This window comes from Mobula birostris, chromosome 6, assembly GCF_030028105.1.
Source record: "Mobula birostris isolate sMobBir1 chromosome 6, sMobBir1.hap1, whole genome shotgun sequence".
In the NCBI taxonomy this organism is placed as follows: Eukaryota; Metazoa; Chordata; class Chondrichthyes; order Myliobatiformes; family Myliobatidae; genus Mobula; species Mobula birostris.
This window is the reverse complement of record NC_092375.1, coordinates 12,376,329-12,395,713: the sequence shown is the minus strand read 5'-3', so window position 1 is coordinate 12,395,713 and position 19,385 is coordinate 12,376,329. Positions and strand designations below refer to the sequence as shown.

Genomic DNA, 19,385 nt, shown 5'->3' with positions numbered 1-19,385 from the left:
CAAATGCCATAGTTCACTGTCAATTACATATGATAAAGCTAAACTTCAAAATCTTTGGCCTGTAATTATTCTCATTAGTACTTCTATCCTCTTTTATACTGATTTCACTTGCTGTGGTTCCAAATCAATATCACTCCTTGCAACTGCCTTAACAGGATAACCAACCCCAAATCTATCAATTTTATTTGTTCTTTTTGAATGTGATGTAACCTTGTATTTAATTTCCAGCCACGCATCTATAGCTCTCTTAATTGTTTTTGGAATATTTTGTCCTTAGTGACATACTTCAGGGGAGAGGTTTGGCTAGCCTCCTTCCAAATTGCTCTTAAGCTTTAGGTGAACTCTGGTCATAACTGCCTTTGCTTTTTGTGGTACCAGTGGTGTGCGGCTTGGCCGCTGCATTTCTTACAGTGGTCATGTGTCCGAAGTGCATTATTCACCATGAAATCAGAATTCACTTTATTATTACTGGACATATTTCATGAAATCTGTTGTTTTGTGGGAGCAGTGCAAGTGGAATATGTATTAAAGGTTACTGCAAGATTTAAGATTGCTTAATACCATTTAATGTGTAAAGGAGAACAAAATAATTGTTACTTCAGATCCAGGAGAGCTCCAGAAATAGCACAGTAAGATAAAGAACACAATTTTTTTTAAATCACAATAAATATGAATGTACATGTATTGTTAGCTATATACATGTATGTCCATAAAGTAATGCTAGGCACGGGGGGTGTCTGTATATAAGGTGACTGACAGGAAATGATATAGTGGTGGTTGGGGGTGTGGCAGGCGGGTTAGTGGGTTGAGATGTTGATCAGCTTTACTGCCTGGGAAGAGTGACTGTTTCTGAGTGTGGTGGTCCTGGCGTGGATGTACTGATAGGATTCATCGTGTTGCAGGCAGCCACAAAACATGCAAGCACAATGGAATCCACGACAAACCCACACAACAAAGAACAAGACATCAAAAAACTGAACAAATCACAGTGAGGTTTAATAGGAACTGAGAGGCAACTTTTTTTCCCCCACAAAGGTTATATGTATGTGGAACGAGCTGCCAGAGGAATTGGTTGAGGCAGGATATTAACAACTTATAAAAGGCACTTTGACAGGTACTTGGATTAGACAAGAGGTTCCCTACTTTTTTCTTATGCCATGGATCAATATTATTAAGTAAGGATCTGTGGAGCCCGGGTTGGGAGCCCCTGGTTTAGGAGATTATGGGCCGCATGCAGGCATATGAGCACCGGCTTTGATGGGGCATCTTGGTCAGTCAGCATAGATCAATTGGGCTGAAGTGCCTGCTTCCATGCTGTATAACTATAAACTTACCTGGGCAGCATCTGTGAGAAACAGTTTGAAAGTTTTATGTCCAGGACCTTTCATCAAATGTGTTGGCATACCCTGGCATGTTTTAGATGCCCATGAGTTTCACATTATCATGTTTATTCTGTACATGATCTTACGTCGTATAAAGTGTTATCCTCTCCTCTCCAATATCACCATTAAAGAAAAGAGCCTAGGTGCTTTCCTCTGTATCAAGAAGCTGTATCAGATAAAGTGCAACACACACAAAATGCTGTTGGAACTCAGCTGGCCAGGCAGCATCAATGGAAAGGAGTAAGCAGTCGATGTTTCAGGCCGAGACTCTTCATCAGGACTTGAAAGAAAGAGAAGTAAGGAGGGGAGGAAGAAAGATTTCCAGCATCTGCAGATCTTCTCGTGTTTGTGATCCTACACTGCAAGGTCTCTTCAAGGGATGCCTACCTTGAAGAAGTTTAAGTGTTCTCTTCGACAGGAGTTCAGTGATCTCTGCTGCCCTGTGACTCTGACCAATTCTGCTACCACAGCCCCAACTTGTACTACTTCTTCCCCACCTTCTTCATTTCCTCTCTTTCTTTCCAGTCCTGAAGAAGAGTCTTGGCCCAAAACGTCAACTGTTTACTCTTCCATAATGCTGCCTGGCCTGCTGCGTTCCTCCAGCATTTTGTGTGTGTGTTGCTCTGGATTTTCAGCAGCTGCAGATTTTCTCTTGTTGATGATCAACATCGGCTTTCCAGGGAAATGCTGAGAAGTCTGCTGTGTGGAAGTGGAACAGAAAGCAGAAATGTACTTTACCACTGTAACATTGGAGCTATGTTTTGACCAAACCAAACATGTTTTCTGTGTTGTAATGTTCATCCAGTGGGGGCTGCTTTACTGGAAACTATCAGTCATCTTTTCAGTGGTTTAGTAATGTTTCCATCTCAGTCAAGTGGTTGTGTGTTATTGTTGAAAATAGAACATTCTGCACAGGATGATAACAACTGATTTAGTTCAGTGAATTAGTATTTAACTGGATGGTAAATTCTCCTTGTTAACGGTAGTTCAATCAGTGGCCCAGCAATGGAAACTGTGAGCATTTTCAAACTCCTGGGAGTGCACATCTCGCGCAGTGTCTCATAGTCCCATAACACTATCAGGAAAGACTTAATTAGGTGCCAGAGTAGCATAGCGGTTAGCATGACGCTGTTCCAGCTCAGAGTGTTCGAGTTCATTTCTGAGGTCATCTGTAAGGAGTCTGTACGTCCTCCCTGTGGACTGTACGGGTTTCCTCCGGGTTCTCCGGTCTCCTCCCACAGACTAAGTATGTACTGCTTAGTAGTAGGTTCAGTGGTTATTGTAAATTGTCCCTGGATTAGGTTAGGGTTAACTCGTTGGGTGGGGGGGGGTGGCGGGAGAGATTGCTCGAAGGGCTGGAAGGGCCTGTTCCATGCTCTATCTCTAAATAAATAATCCATCACTGAGCAACAGCACAGTGTTTTTAACGAGCTTGTTGCCAAGATATTACTGTGGTATTGCTCTGAGTTTATATAATTATGGTACAGGGATTTGTCTGTGATCTGTGTTTTGTATTTCTGGGCACTGGTGTAAACTAATTCCATATGTATAATTTTCAGGCAGCGTTCTGTTCTGGTAAGTTCTTTGTTGGCTGAAGAAGGAGTACTACATTTTATAATAGCCTTCTCCTTTTCTGTAAGCTTGGATGGTGCTCAGTATTGTGGACTAAATGAATAGTTAATTCACATGTTAGTGTAAGGAAGTATTTAATATTTTTATTTATGCTAAGAGTTCAGTTTAATGTTGCTAATACCTATGTTCTCTACTTTAACATGTTATGTTTCCTTCAAGATCACATTTACCTTTTAAGTATGAGTACTTTGTGCTCTTGGTATTTTCAAATTCTATCAGTAAAAATAATCGCCAATCTTCATATTGTCATCTTAAGTAATTCCTGCCGCTGTCTGTAAGGAGTTTGTTTGCTCTCTCTGCGACTCTGGGTTTCTTCCCACATTCCAAATAAATACCGATTAGGGTTGATAAGTTGGGAGCTTGCTATATTGGTGCTGGAAGTGTGACGACACTGCAGAAACTTAGCAGGGTTCCGGCCCGAAACGTCGACCGATCTTTTCCACAGATGCTGCCCAACCTGCCGAGTTCCTCTAGCGTGTTGTGAGTGTTGTTTTGACCCCAGCATCTGCAGAGTATTTTGTGTTTATGACACTGCAGGCTGCCCCCAACACATCCGTGGCCTGTGTTGGTCATTATTGCAGAAGTGTTTCACTGTGTAAATGAATAAACTCTTCTCAGGCTTCCAGCCAGGTACAGGTATCAATTTTAACCAACATTTCAGTGACAGACTTTGCCATCTTCATCGGGGATGAGGCCTGGGCATGTCTAGTCTGGTGGTATTTATAACCCTGTCATCTGTCCCTCCTGATTGGTTAGTCCTCATCCAGTCAGGTTTCTACTGTCCCACCTTGTTTACAGTTGAATTCCAGTTCTTACATAGAGTGAGACCTTTGGCTTTGTTAAAGTTCTTTTCCTCCAGTTTTATTTCAATGGCTTCCTTCACCAGGCAGCTCCAAAAGCCATTGTATTTTTGTGCCGTCGATGTCAAAGTGAAAGCAATGTTCTACCACTGCTGATTTCTCCACACTAGATTGTATTTCACTGTATGTTTCAATATACATGTGACAAGTAAAGTTAATCTTAAAAAAAGTCTTTAAAAGTACCTTTGTCACTACACGAGGAAATCTGCAGGTGCTGGAAATTCAAGGAACACACCCAAAATGCTGGTGGAACGCAACAGGCCAGACAGCATCCATAGGAAGAAGCACAGTTGACGTTTCGGGCCGAGACCCTTCGTCAGGACTAACTGAAAAAAGAGATAGTAAGAGATTTGAAAGTGGGAGTATCTGTCACAAACAGGAGAAAATCTGCAGATGCTGGAAAGGGTTTTGGCCCAAAATGTCGACTGTAGTATTTACCGAGATGCTGCCTGGCCTGCTGAGTTCCTCCAGCATTCTGTGTGTGTTACTAAATATTTGTTCTTGCTTGGTCTTGTGTCTCCATAGCCCCACTTCTTCAGAGAGCTACAAGTAGGTGATAAATGTGGGGGGGAGAGGGGGGCGGTTTGCTGGAAGTTTGAAATTAAATGGAAATCACTGATAATACTCATCAAGGATGTAAAGCTGAGGCTTTATAAGTCACTGGTGAGGCCTCACTTGGAGTATTGTGAGCAGGTTTGGGCCCCTTATCTAAGAAAAGATGTGTTGATACTGGAGAGGGTTCAAAGAAGGTTCACGAAAATTATTCCAGAATTGAAAGGTTTATCATACGAGATGTGTTTGGTGGGTCTGGCCCTGTACTCGCTCGAATTCACAAGAGTGAAGGGTGACCTCACTGAAACCTACCAAATGTTGAAAAGCCTTGATACAAATTTTAAGAGGATGTTTCCTATGGTGTAGAGTCTGAAACCAGAGGATGCAGCCTCTGAATAGAGGGACATCCATTTAGAACGGAGATGAAGAGGAATTTCGTTAGCCAGAGAGTGCTGAATCTGTGGAATTCATTGCCCCGGGTGACTGTGGAGGCCAGGTCATTTAAGACAGAGGTTGACAGATTCTTGATTGGTCAGAGCATGAAGGGATACAGGAGAAGGTAGGAGATTGGGGCTGAGAGGGAAATGGATCAGCCATGATGAAATAATGGAGCAGGCTGGATGAGCAAAGGGTCTAATTCTGCTCCTATGTCTTATGGTCTTCTCAGGTCAGGCAGCATCTAAGGAAGGAATTCTCCTTTGAGGCCAATAATCTTCTCATTCATATGAAAGGTCACCCTACTTGATATTACACATTCAATTCAATCAGATATGGTCATAGAGCACTACAACCAAGAAACAATCCCTTTGGTCCATCCAGTGCATGCTGAACTATTATTCTGCCTCAATATCAGCGGATATCATCGCAGATTTGAGTGGACACATGGCTTTACCTCTGGTCATCACTAGGTAACAATTTCCCTTCTAGTATTTGCAGTGGTTTATCTGCAGAGTGGTGCAGTGCATTCCTGATTTTTCTTTTGGAACCATGTTCTGCACCGTACAGTGTACCTGTAACTTAGAGGAAGGGCCAGTGTACCAGCAATGATTTCATAAAGGGAAGGCCTCTCATGCATAAAATGACTGGAATAACACGCAAGATTTGTAAAGGTTAAATTTGAAGGACTTTTAAGTGTAAACATTAGCCAGGTACATTGCTGGATTGCGATTAATTTACTTTAGTGTCTTAACTTGCTTTGGAGAATGAGGCAATTTAAAGTTTATCTTGATAGTTGGCTTATTCCAATCCATTTGTACAAGTCCATTTGAATGTGGACTTTTGTTTTATTTTCTAGGAGCATTACCAGGCCTACTTCATAACCTCTTTCAGAACTGGACGGAGTAAAGTTTCAGTTTGTCACTGTAAGTATGTTCCGAATCTTGTGCTGTTTTTATTTGTGAAATTTGCATGTATGTGCAGTGATCTTGTTACTGAAGCAAAAGATTTTGTGGGGAATCACATACTGCATTTTTTTCATAAGTTATGTAACTTGATTTGATGCTCAATACTGCAGCGTGCCACGATACTCCAATTAAGAGGTGCTTTTGTTTTGTGTGATAATGAGCTATTAGTTCTGAAGTCTTAACTTGGTTGATCGGTTTTCCAGAATTCCCCAAATTCGATATACACCTCCTCTGCTGTTTATTTTTTATATGTTTCTGGAATCTTCCCGATCTCTGGTGGAGAAGCGCAGATGAAGCTGAAGTTATCGTGTACAAGTGGTCAGTGGTTGCAGCCACTGTCCATCCATTAACCCTTCAGCAACCAAAAGAGAATGCAGGTGGTGACTATGAGGCCTTGCTGAGCACAATTTTACTGTTTGACCTATCTAAAGCACATTCCAAAAATGTCCTGGAAGCTCCAAATGATCCTCCAAAGGTCACAAAAGGCATTGTACAAAGAGAAATCTTTTCACTTTGACAAAGTTGAGACCAAAGCCATTTCCTATAATGTGCAAATTTTTTTGGTCTGGGGTTTTAACCTGAAACCCCAGTTACATATATATTTCCAGTTCCAATCTTCTCATCCGCTGTTGATGCCAATTCTTGACTTCTTCCCTCAGTTTTCCTCTTTCCCTCTCAATTATAATGTGAGCGCATGAAATAGTGTTTCACGCCTACGCAGCTTGAGGTCAGTCTTGGTTGCAATACAAAGAATTTAGTGTTTAGTTTGCTTGCAAAAAAGAAATGGCTGTTCAAGGAATAGTATTTTGGAGTGTGTGTATGTGTATTATCCATTCAGAAATCTGCTGACCAAGGGGAAGAAGCTGTTCCTGGAATGTTGAGTGTGTGTCTTCAGGCTCCTATATCTCTTCCTTGATGATTATCATCATAGCTTGTCACAGCAGACAGCCAGCCACTCTAGTGTTGTTTGGTTGATGTTGAGCAGGTCAGTGTCAGGGAAATCAGGTGAGAGTGGGCAGTTGCGCAGAATGTGTTCAGTGTTCTGCACCCTTACACCACACTCACAGGATTCGCTGGTCTTTAAACCCCACTTCACCATATTGTCTCCCATCCTACAAACTCCCGCTCTCGCTCTGTTGAGAGTGCACCACTTCCGTCTGTCAAGCAGTGCCCTGTCTGGTAACATTTCTGTGGGGTCTTGCACTGTATTGTTTGGTGGGGTTCTGGCTTCTGTTTGTTGTCAGAGGTCAATCCTGTGTGTTTGGGGGGATGTTCCGTGCGGTATTTCCTCCACTGTAGCAAAGCTTTTCCTCAATTTTAGGCGGTTGGAAACTGGCACATGATGATGTAGTGGGTGCCGTGGATCCGAGTTCTGTTTACCTTTTTCAATTTTTGTTATAGTGTGTCTTCGGATCTCTGGAGGAGCAATGCCTGCATGTCTGTAAATGATGTTAGTGGGTGTGGGGCGCAGTGTGCCCGTGATTATTCTGCAGGCTTCGTTAAGCAACGGGTCTGTTTTCTTCACATGGGCTGATCTGCCCCACACAGGTGCACAGTATTCTGCAGGTGCATAGCAGAGTGCTAGGGCAGTTGATCTAAATGTGTGAGCATTAGCTCCCCATTTCGTTCCAGCTAATTTTTTCAAGAGAGAATTGCGAGAGCCAACTTACCCTCGGAGTTTTTGGATGTGGGTGGCAAATGAGAGCATCTTATCCAGTGTCATGGCCAGGTAAATTGGAGTCAGATGGTGTTCGAGCTCCTTCCCTCACCAGAAGATCTTGAGTTTCTGAGCGGCTTCTCGATTTCTCAGGTGGAATGCACACACTTGAGTTTTTGATGGATTTGGTTTCAGAGACCATTTTTCATAATACTGCTTCATTGCTTCGAGGACCGCTGTAAGTCATACTTCAACTTCTTGGAAGGAGTTAGCTTGTGTTGCTATGCATAGGTCGTCTGCATAGATAAACCTGCGTGTGTTAGGAAAGGTTGGTTGGTTGTTTGTGTAGACATTAAATAGTAGAGGTGCCAGGACTGATCCCTGTGGTAGTCCGTTCTTTCGTGGACACCACCTGCTGTTCCTTGATGATAGCACTGAGAAGAGGGCATGTCCTGGATGATAGATGCCTTCTTTTTGAGGCATCGCATTCTGAAGGTGTCCTTGATGCCGGGGAGGCTAGTACCCAGGATGGATTCCATGATGCAATGATTGAAATGATGAATTTAAAGAATCTTTTTGCTGTTCGTCGAACAATTACTGGGGGCACTTGTTATTGGCATCAATTGCCCAAAGGGTGGTTAACGTCTGGAACATTCTGCTGCAGGGGATGATGAAGACACAGGGAAAACAGTTGGCGTCACAGGGACATGGGTCCTAAAGAGAGCTTTTCGCACATTGTAAATTAGTTCTTTAAGTACAGGAGTTGGGGTGTTATGTTGAAGTTGTACAAGATGTTGGTGAGGTTAAATAGGTGTTTGCGCTGATTTTGTTCATTTACAATCAAAAGAACGTGACAGTGTACACTGTATGCAATCCTCCCTCGATAACAATTAGAAGCCAATGCACAGTTTTTTGTACTTTGGTGGTGTTCTAATTTTGTTTGGTATTTCATTTAAATACATAATTTGTTACTCATTTAAACATAGTTTGCCTGTATTAAATTACTTCCATGAAATTTCGGCTAATTAGGACAGTCGCTTAATTGGGCCAAGATGTATCAGTCTACACGTGTCCCATTCAACTAGAATCCACTGTATATCTGATAGGAGAAAGGGCAAAGGTGGGTTACTGACGCCTTAAAGCCGGTCGCTTCAGGCAGGTGGGGTTCTTCAGCTGTGATTGACAGCTCATGTAAGAGAAGGAAAACTCTGATGTCAAACCTCCGCTGCCTTGCAGCTATACCCACTCATGGGGAAGGCTTTGAGAGTAAATCCTGAGGGAAAAAGTCCAGAGCTGGAGTCCCAAAGGCAGTCCGAAATTGAGTTCAACGTTGACAGGCTACTCCTGCAATGCTGCAGGTGCCAAATTGTATCAGTCTCTACTGTTCCTTTGCGCTCATCAGATGTGTGAAAAGGGAGAGCTTGCTACATGGGCAACAGATTACTCTCCATGTCGTACTGCCCAGGCTTGTGTATCTAGACAGCTAGGACACAACATCCATGGTCGACCCTGGCCGACGGAAGTCTCACTGTCTGATAAACTGGGCGCCACAGTATCATAGTGGTTAGCCCGATGCTGTTACAGCTTGAGGTATCGAAGGTCGATGTTTAATTATGGTGTCCTCTGTAAGGAGTACATCCTCCCCGTGGAATGTGTGGGTTTTCCCCGGGTGCTCTGGTTTCCTCCCATAGTCCAAAGATGTACTAGGTAGGTTTGTTTGGTCATTGTAAATTGTCCCACGATTAGGTTAGGGTTAAATTGGGGTTGTGGGGGGTTACTGGGACAGCGCAGATCGAAGGACCTATTCGGTGCTGTCTCTCTAAATAAACAGAAATTTGGCTTGATGAGCTAAAAGGCTTGCTTCAATGCAATATGACTGTGACCTGATCTCTGAAGACCTCGCATGACCCTTTATTGTTACATGTTCTGTGAGTGGTAGCTGAATTTATTACTTCCAATAATGCATGATATTTTCACTGTCAGTGACAAATGACTCGCTGTTAATTCACTGTACATAATGTCTCCAGACGCAGTCAGATTCAGAGTCAAAGTTCTGTTGAAGCATTCCCAGCTGAATAATTAACCTACCTTCCTTTCTTTCCAAGACCGATGAACCTGCTGTACAGCTCCAGCAGCTTCTATATTCCAACGTTGTTATTGCTTCCCATTTGTTTAGTCGTGAATGGTGTATACTTTACTCAATTACAGTGGTGCTCATTATCACACCTTGGCTCACTCTACTTCAGATTCAAGTTATTGTCATCTGACTGTACACCTATACAACCAAATGAAGCAATGTTCCTCCGGACCACAGTGTACCCACAATATACATATCACACACAGCACAGAGACAAAATATTACCACAAATAAGTTAATAAAATAATCAAAATGCGCAGCACAGGTAAATTGTAAGCAGCCGGCTCTGAGGAGGCATGGTATTCATTAGTCTCACAGCCTGAGGTAAGAAGCTGGTACCCAGTTTGGCAGTTCTAGTCCTGTTGCTCCTGTAACCCCTTCCTGTTGGTAGTGGGTCAGAAGAGATTGTGGGATGAGTGGTAGGGGTCCTCAGCAATGCTTCAGACCCTTCATATACAACACTTCTGGCAAATGTCACAAATTGGGGGTGAGGTGGGGGGGAGAGGAAACACCAGTAATCCTCTTCACGGTTTTCTTCTGTCCTCTGTAGGATCTAGTGACGAAGTGCTCACAATTTCTTTGTATTGAACGAGCTGATACGTTGTGCAATTAATCATTTACAACCATAAGGCATAGGAGCAGAATTAGGCTATTTGGCCCATTGAGTAAGCTGTACCATTCCATCACAGCTGATTTATGACGATCACATTTTTCCACTTTTCATATTGCTTTTCTTTTCCTTGCCCTTTCATTTAGCCTGACCAGATACTTCTAAAGCTTCTCTGCATCCTTCTCACCATCTGCACTTTGAACCATTAGCAAGTATGCACTTTGTACACCTGGTTCTTTCCTATAATTCCCAGATGCAGATTGTGAACCGTTGGATCCGAACACCAGTTCTTGCAAACACCCACTAGTCACAATCTTAACAACACAAAGATGATCCAGTTATTCATTTTTTGTTAGCTAGTCCTAAATCTACATTGGTGTATTATTAAAGTTCAAAGTAAATTTGTTACGAAAGTACACATATCAAACTATAACAATATTGAGATTCATTTTCTTGTGGGCATGAATAATAATAGAGTAATAACCATAATAGAACCAATGAAAGACTACACCAACTTGGGCGTTCCACTAATGTGCAAAAGATGCAAACCATGGAAAACAAAAAGAAAGAAAGAAATAATAAGTAATAATAAATAAATAAGCAATAAATATCAAGAACATGAGATGAAGGATCCTTGAAAGTGAGACCATAGGTTGTGGGAACCTTTCAGTGATGAAGTGAAGTTGAATGAAACTATCCCCTTTGTTTCAACTTGATGCTTGAGGGGTAACAACTGTTTCTGAGCGTGGTGATGGGAGTCCCTGATGATGAAAGCTGCTTTCCCATGACAATGCTCCATGTAGATGTGCTCAACATTAGAGAAGGCTTTACCCATGATGAACTGGCTGTATCCACTAGTTTTAGTTAGATTTTCTGTTCAAAGGCATCGCCAATACTATCTGCTGTGATTTTATTACTGAAGACATTCTGAAATTCCTATTATTCTACACTTGGTTTCTCCGTTATCTATTTAAGTAATTAGAACCCTCACTTCTTAAAAAAAAAATAGCTCCATCAAATAATTTCCTCATGTTAGAACAGTGGAGCACAGGAACAGGCCCTTGGCCCACAATGCCAATGTCAATCATGATGCCAAATTAAAGATTCAAGTGCATTTATTATCAAGAAATGTATAAATTATACAATCTTGACATTTGCTTACTCACAGGTAGTCAGCCACAAAGCAAGAAACCTGTAAGAACCCAATTTGAAAACAAAACACAAAAAATAAAAATAAAAAGACAACAATTCATGCGCAAGAAAGAAAGAAACAAACTACAAGTCATGCGGACAACAGCATTCTGAACCGAAAATGTAAAGTAATCCCATCTGCCACCAGTTGGTCTATATCCCCCTAATCCTCGTCTTTTTTTAGGTGCAACAAACCTGTATGTTTATTGCATTAATCTGCATGTTACATAATTTTGCAGATTCATTTTCGGTGAATTAATTTTTTTCAAGCACAAATCCAGATGAACTAAGTACCAACTATTCAAGTGTTCGTTTCCAACCTTAACCTCGCAGGAATTGTTACAACGAATCCATGTAATTTCAAGTTGAACTCCTTTAGAAAATTAAACTCGTGAGCTTGTTATATGCCAGTCTGACTGTTTGCTTAACCGCCTAGCTGCATAATTTACTGGCTTGGCCCGTTTCCTTGGGCAGCAAGCACAGCCTGCGTGTTGAGCAGCACCCCACCCTGGGCAGTGGTGCCACCACACAACAACTTGTTGAGCTCCTCGTTGTTGCGGGCGGCAAACTATAGGTGGCCTGGGCTGCGTTATCCACCAACTCCAAGATCTCTGCCATTAGGTACTCGAGAACTGCTGCTAAGTAGACCAGAGCTCCTGCCCCCATTCATTCAGGTTAGTTCCCTCTGCAAAGAAGACAGTGGATACAACCTTCAGGGAACTGCAACCCAGCCCGAGATGAACAGGTTTTGGCTTTGGTGAGACTGCTCCCAATAGTTTTATCTCATCCCAACATCCTACTACCTTAATCCATGTGATTCCAGCCAGTCTTTTTCTGATTGATTTCTAAATGGCCTGTTATCCAGTAACTTTTTGTCCTTTCCCTAGGCTGATGTCAGGCTAACTAGTCCCGAGAACCTTTTTTTCTATCACCTTCCTTTTTTAAATACTTCTACTTTTGTAAAAGTGTTTGCTGGTGGTTTTGATGTACGTCGAGAATCTCTGTAGTAGAGTGTTGACCTGCATTATTCACTGCATTGAGAGAATGCGGAATATTGAAATGGCATGGAAAAAAAACTGCAGACGGTGGATAATCTGAACCAAAGAGATAAAATGCTTGAAATCTCTGCAGGTCAGGCAGCATCTGTGGAAGAAGGAACAATTGATGGCTTGTTGAAATGTTTTCCCAGAATTTTCAGTTTGTGATTGAAATGGGGTGTTCACCCAACCTCGTCCGTGTCTGTGTTCAATGTAAAGTTCCAATCTCCCCCTATGTTTCTGTCTCTGTCGGCACAGTTTTGTGGTTTGTTTTCTTTGTTGGTTGTCTCGCATCTCTATAAATACATTACTGTTTCCCCATTTCGTCTGGGTTCATAGTTCTTATTCAAATGACTCTAAGTTTTGAAGAATTTCCCAAAGATTGAGTGTTCACTTCTAAACGATGTCTGTCATACTTTGAAATTTGACCTTTGTAATTGAACATTACTGGAAGGCCAGATGAAGGTCATTATTAATTCTGCTCTCTTCCCCACAGCTGCTGCTCAACCTGCAGAATACTTGCGGCACTTTGTTTCTGTGTTCTCTCTTCACTCTTTCTCCTACAAAGAGATTAGCTTTATTAAAGAAATTAGCTTTGTTTGTCAAACGAACATCAAAACACAGTAAAATTCACTATTTTTGTGCCAAATTGAATCAGCAAGGCTTATGTAAGGCAGCCCGCAAGTGTCACCATAGCATGCCCACACCTCCCTAACCCTAACCCGTACTGTATGTCATTGGAATGTGGGAAGAAAACGGAGCACACACAGCCGCAGGGAGAAGATACAAACTCCTTACAGGCAGTGGTGATGGGGGTGGTCTTCACCACGTTAAAATATACATTTCAGATATTCCACATGTTCAGGAGAGAGAGAGCTAGTGGAGCTAAATTGCATCGAAGTTATGAAATGCAGTCAGCTGGAATTGTTAAACTCTTGGCAAGTGTATTTGAATCTGTATGTAGTTAGGATTATGCTGTTTGCTACACAAAGCCTGAAATACTGGAAGAACGTTGTCCTAAGTTTTCTTCTGTTTGAGTTTATGGTTGCTGCAAGCATAGTAAAAAGCTTGCAGTGGAATCTGGGCCAGTTGGGAAAAAAATAGGCTGGAAAATGGCAAATTTATTTCTTTTTTCTTGAGATACAGTGTGGAATAGGCCCTTCAAGCCGTGTTGCCCAGCAACCCCTATTTAACCCTAGCCTATTCACAGGACAATTTACAATGACCAACTAGCCTACCGACTGGTACGTCTTTGGACTGTGGGAGGAAACCACATCAGACAGTCGCGGGGAGAATATACAAAATTCTTACAGACAATGGCGGGATTTTATCAAAGTACAAATATGTCAGCATATACATCCCTGAGTTTCATTGTATGATGGATGGTAGGGCACTAAGGAGTATGGAGGAACAGAGAGATCTGGAAATATGCATCCATAATTCCTTAAAAAGGTTCGTAAGGAACTTTTTTGGAACATTGGCGTACATAAATCAAAAATATTGAGTACAGGAGTTGGAATGTTATGTTGAAATTGTATAAGACATTTGGAGTATTGTGTGCAGTTTTGGTCACCTACCAACAGGAAAGATGTAAGATTGAAAGAGTACAGAGAAAACTTACAAGGATTTTGCCAGGACTTGAAGACCTGAGTTATAGAGAAAGGTTGAATTGTTTAAAACTTTATTCCCTGGAGTATCAGAGAATGAGGAGAGATTTGATAGAGGTATACAAAATTGAGGCCCATCAATAGTGTAAAATGCAGGCAGCTGTTTTCCACTGAGTTTGAGTGAGACTAGAACTAGAAGCCATGTCTTGATGGGAAACTGAGGAGGAACTTCTCTTAGTGGGGGGTGCAAGTGTGGAATGAGCTGCCAGTAGAAGTGGTGAATGCAGATTCAATTTCAACATTTAATAGAAAATTTGATAAGTACATGGATGGGCTGGGTATGAAGGACTATGGTGCAGACTATGGGACTAGGCAGAAGTATATTCAGGTCCTGATGAAGGGTCTCGGCCCAACATGTTGACTGTTTATTCTTTTCTGTAGATGCTGCCTGACCTGCTGAGTTCCACCAGCCTTTTGTATGTATTGCCTTAGAATAATAGTTCAGCATGGACTAGATGGGCTGAATGACCTGTTTTTTGTGTAGTGCTGTATGACTTTGTGATGTATCCTTGCTTTTCTATTTCCAGATCACGCCAGATGACTAGTTGTATTTACTCATACATGATGAATGACCACTTTAGTGCTGTTTGACTGACACTTGTAGATTTATATATCAGTGCAGTTAGTGTCTCCAGAGGAAAATATAAATCATGAGGCACATCACACTGAAACCTAAATGAAAGATATACTCCCACTGTTCAATACAATACATTAGATTTTTTTTCCAGGCTTTTTTTTGTTAGATGGGGTATTTTCAAATATTGCCACACACTCTGCAGCAGGTCTTTCATCATAGTTTTGACAAAGAGACAGCAAGCATCTTGAAGTAAATCAAGGCTGTCTTAATATACAGCAACTTGAGTTATGTGCCAAATCAGTCAAATTCTGTCTAAGCATCTTACCCAGTGCTGATGCTATTGACCTGAGATACTGCTGCAATGGGAAAAAAGTACAGTCTGACCTGCTGGCTGTTTCCAGCACTTCCTCTTTTTATCTTTGCAAACATGTTCTATTTGAAGATCCAGGGAGCAGAAACCTGGACTGGTTTCTGTGCCACACCCTTCATGTGCCCACCTCCTTCCATTAGCCTAGCTATGTTGTAATTTATTTTATTTGGAGTGGGGTTCCCAACCTGTTTTATGCCATGGACCCCTCGCATTTACTGAGGGATCCATGGACCCTGGGTTGGGAACCCCTAATTTAGAGATATACCATAGTGATAGGCCCCCTCTGCCCAATTGCACCTATGTGACCAATTAACCTGTACGTCTTCAGAATGTGGAAGGAAACTGGAACACATGGCGGAAACCCACATGGTCACAGCGAGAACTAACAAACTCCTTACAGACAGCAGCAGAACTAAGCCCAGGTCTCTGGTGCTGTATAGCATTACGCACATTTACACGAAACACTGTTGTAGGAAAGCGGCATCCATCATCAGCTACCCCCACCACCCTGGACATACTCTCTTCTCACAGCTGCTGTCAGGAAGAAAGTACAGCAGCCTCAGGGCTCACACTACCAAATTCAGAAACGGTTATTACAACTCAGGCTCTTGAACCAAAGGAGTTAGCTTCACTCAACGTCACTTGCCCTTGTCACTGAACTGTTCTTACAACCAATTCACTCACTTTCAAACTGTTGGAGGAACTCAGCAGGTCAGGCAACATCTATGGTAAAAAAGTACAGTTGACGTTTCGGGCTGACTGCCTGAGTTCCTCCAGCATTTTGTGTGTGTTGCTTGGATTTCTAGTATCTGCAGATTTTCTCTTGTTTATAACTCACTTTCAAGGACTCTTCATCTCATTCTTGATATTTATTGCTTATTTGTTCATTATTAGTATTTATTTCTTTTTCTATTTGCAGTTTGTTGTCTTTTGCATATTGGTTGAAAGCCCAAGTTGGTGCGGTCTTTCATTGATTCTGTTACAATTATTATTCTATGGATTTATTGAGAATGCCCACAAGACAATAAATCTCAGGGATTTATTGCCTTGTGCGTAATATATAGGGACATATATGTACTTTGAATGCTAACTGCTTCACTACTGTGCCATCCTGTTGTTGTATAATTGTAGTGATGTGCTGTGACACTGACCAGAATCAATTAGCATGGTGTAGAATTGGAATGGAATCAAAATCAAATTTATTATCTCTGACAGAAGTCATGAACTTGTTGTTTTGCGGCAACAGTACAGTGTAAGACTTTAAAAGAAAAATTGCCATAAGTTTTGATGAAGATAAATACATTCATGCATACAGTGAAAGAGGAATAGTGAGTTAGTATTCATGGGGTATTCAGACTGTGCGTCATCAGGCTCCAGTACCACCACCTGATGATGGTAATAAGAAGAGGGCAGGCCCGGGTGGTGAGGGTTCTTGGTGATGGTTGCCACGATATTGAGGCACCGCCTTTAGAAGATGTCCTTGATGGTGGAGAGGGTCGTACCTGTGATGGATCTGGCTGCGTCCACAACCCTCTGTAGCTTTTTCCAATCCTGTGCATTGGAACCTCCATACCAGGCTGTGATGCAACCAGTCAGAAGGCTGTCACCGTACTTCTGTAGAAATTTGCCAGAGGCTTTGAATCTTCAGCTCAAAGGTTGAACCTATAACTTGCTGATCCATGCTGCCAAGTGGTGCGGCACTAATTTTTATACACAGGTTTCGTCATTTGTGCTGATTATTCAATATTAAAACTGCTGTTTGTGTTGATCTTGAAAGTAATGAAATCAGTAATCAGTTAATGGTGCTGTCATTAACGAAAAGGTTAATGTGAGTTTGTTGTTGAAGGAACAGTGTTGATGATAAGAGAAAGATCAAAGCCCTTGCAATCAGAAGTGTAAATGTTAGATGCGTAGGCATTTCACCATCTGTTTTTTGTTTCATAGTTCCTAAGTAGCAAGAACCTACAGTATTTTCATTTAGGTATTGAAAACTTGACATTTGCATGTTTTTAATTTCTCCATTCTCCCCCTTCTGTTTTTAATTGTTCAGTAAAACTCATGGAGTGGTCTGCCGCGGTTGCATAGTAGTTAGCATGGCGCTATTAGAGTTAGAACGGTTGGGCCTTTCTTTCTCGGTGAACTATGATGGCTGCAGTAAAATGATTAGCAAGCCATGTACTGTAGTCAATGTTGCCTCCCCCTTTGTACCTCAGATTGAAGCTGAACTCAGAATGTCTGGTCATTTCTAGGCTGATGCTGGAGGGCTGTAGGTCATAAAAACATACAAGTGGTTCGTGGGCCAGTCTGCAGTCTAGAGTATCTGGGCCTTCAATCTAGTGCTGCATGCCATCATACACGCATTTATTGTTATTCCTCAGCACAGGAGTATAAAGGAGAGCAAAATTATTATTTATTTGTTTGTTTAGAGGTATAGCACGGAACAGGCCTTTCCGGCCCTTTGAGACACACGGCCCAGCAGCCCACCAATTTAATCCTAGCCTAATCCATGATATAATTTACAATGACCAATTAACCTACTAACCGGTACATCTTTGGACTCTGGGAGGAAAAACATATGCACACAGGAAGTTGCTTACAGATGATGTGGGAATTGAACTCCGATAGTGCCATGCAAACTGCTATGCAACCATAGCAGACCACTCCATGATTGTTACTCCGGAACCAATGCAGCACAAAAATAACACTAAGATTTTAAAAAATCACAATAAATATAAATATAAAAGTAATCCTATTAAACACAATGTACAAAACTATATAGATCTATGTATTTATGCATATTTATTCCTTATCTTTCTTATTATTTATTCCTGAATAATGTAGCTGCCTTAACGGCTATCGCCTGGTAGCACTCACATCGACAGTGATGAAATGCTTTGAGAGGTTGGTCATGACTAGACTGAACTCCTGCCTCAGCAAGGACCTGGACCCATTGCAATTTGCCTAACGTCACAATAGGTCAACGGCAGACGCAGTCTCAATGGTTCTTCACACGGCTTTAGACCACCTAGACAACACAAACACCTACATTAGGATGCTGTTCATCGACTATAGCTCAGCATTTAATACCATCAGTCCCACAATCCTGATTGAGAAGCTGCCGAACCAGGGCCACTGTACCTCCCTCTGTAATTGGATCCTTGACTTCCTAACCAGAAGACCACAGTTTGTGTGGATTAGTGATAACATATCCTCCTCGCTGTCGATCAACACTGGCGCACCTCAGGAGTGTGTGCTTAGCCCACTGCTCTACTCTATATATACACATGACTGTGTGGCTAGGCATAGCTCAAATACCATCTACAAATTTGCTGATGACACAACCATTGTTGGTAGAATCTCAGATGGTGATGAGAAGGCGTACAGGAGTGAGATATGTCAACTAGTGGAATGGTGCCGCATTAACAACCTGACACTCAACGTCATCCTCTGGGCTCCCCCCCCCCCCCAACCTTTCTTTCTCCCTGGGCCTCCTGTCCCATGATCCTCTCGTATCCCTTTGCCAATCACCTGTCCAGCTCTTGGCTCCATCCCTCCCCCTCCTGTCTTCTCCTATCATTTTGGATCTCCCCCTCCCCCTCCCACTTTCAAATCCCTTACTAGCTCTTCCTTCAGTTAGTCCTGACGAAGGGTCTCGGCCCAAAACGTCGACTGTACCTCTTCCTAGAGATGCTGCCTGGCCTGCTGCGTTCACCAGCAACTTTGTGTGTTGCTTGAAATTCCAGCATCTGCAGATTTCCTCGCGTTTGCATTATTGTTTCATGTTGTATGACATGAGCGATCATGGTCTCATGACCATGATTGTTCTTGGCAAATTTTTCTACAGAAGTGTTTTGCTATTGCATCTGGTCTGTGTCTTCACAAGATGGGTGACCCCAGCCATTATCAACAGTTTTCAGAGATCGTGTCTGGCGTCAGTGGTCGCATAACCAGGACTTGTGATTTTTTTATATGGTTGAGATACAGTGTGAAATTGTCCCTTCCGAGCCCCTGGAGCTGTGCCGCCCAGCACCAGCCCCACCTTAATCCAAGCCTTATCATGGGACAGTTTACAATGACCTATTAACCTACCAGCCAATTCCTCTTTGGACTGTGGGAAGAAACAGGAGCACCCTGAGGAAATCCACATGGTCATGGGGAGAATGTACGAACTATTTGCAGGCAGCAATGGGAATTGAACCTGGGTTGCTAGTACTGGAAATTGTTGTGCTAACCACTACACTACCATGCTCCCTTCGCCACCTGCTCCCTTGGCTTCTCATGACCTTGATCGGGGGGGGGGGGGGGCTAAG

General features: G+C 42.3%; 1 protein-coding gene across 4 annotated transcripts in view; it reads left to right on the top strand.

Moving 5' to 3' along the window:
• gabpa (GA binding protein transcription factor subunit alpha) overlaps positions 1-19,385 on the top strand; it is a 75,270-nt gene that overhangs the window by 3,694 nt on the left and 52,191 nt on the right. For 2 of the 4 annotated variants that reach the window (XM_072259880.1, XM_072259877.1), the window contains exon 2: positions 5,721-5,787. The exons of 1 other annotated variant lie outside the window; for it this stretch is intronic. The gene's annotated coding sequence lies outside the window, so the exon portion shown is untranslated. Of the gene's footprint in view, positions 1-5,310; positions 5,335-5,720; positions 5,788-19,385 lie in introns of those variants that run through there. One more of the 4 variants, XM_072259878.1, reaches the window with a different exon arrangement.